The sequence below is a fragment of the Morus notabilis genome, unplaced genomic scaffold (genome assembly GCF_000414095.1).
Source record: "Morus notabilis unplaced genomic scaffold, ASM41409v2 Scaffold234, whole genome shotgun sequence".
NCBI classification, from domain to species: domain Eukaryota; kingdom Viridiplantae; phylum Streptophyta; class Magnoliopsida; order Rosales; family Moraceae; genus Morus; species Morus notabilis.
Window position 1 is genome coordinate 183,138 of NW_010359242.1, and position 593 is coordinate 183,730.

Genomic DNA, 593 nt, shown 5'->3' on the forward strand with positions numbered 1-593 from the left:
TGAGCACCAAAAGCCAGCGGGGGAGTTGCAACCTCTTCCTGTCCCTGGATGGAAATGGGAGCACATAACCATGGATTTTCTGATGGGGCTACCGAGAACCGAGCTGAAGCACGATGCCATCTGGGTGGTGTTTGACAGGTTGACGAAGTCCGCGCACTTCATACCATTTTGTGCAACGTATTCTCGGAAGATTCTGTCAGAATTGTACCTAGAGCACATCGTGAGGTTACACGGGGTGCCACTGTCTATCACGTCTGATCGTGATACCCGCTTCAATGCACGGTATTGGAGGAGCTTCCAGGAAGCCATGGGAACAGATCTAAATTTTAGCACTGCATTTCATCCCCAGACGGATGGACAATCTGAAAGAGTTATTCAGATTCTGGAGGATATGCTTCGTGCTTGTATTCTGGAATTTGGTGGAAACTGGAAGAAATACCTGCACCTAGCTGAGTTCGCTTACAATAACAGCTATCAGGCCAGTATCGGTATAGCACCGTTCGAGGCATTGTATGGTCGTCCTTGTAGGTCACCTGTTTGTTGGTTGGAACCGGAGGATAGACTTACAACTGGACCGGATGTCATTCAAGAGA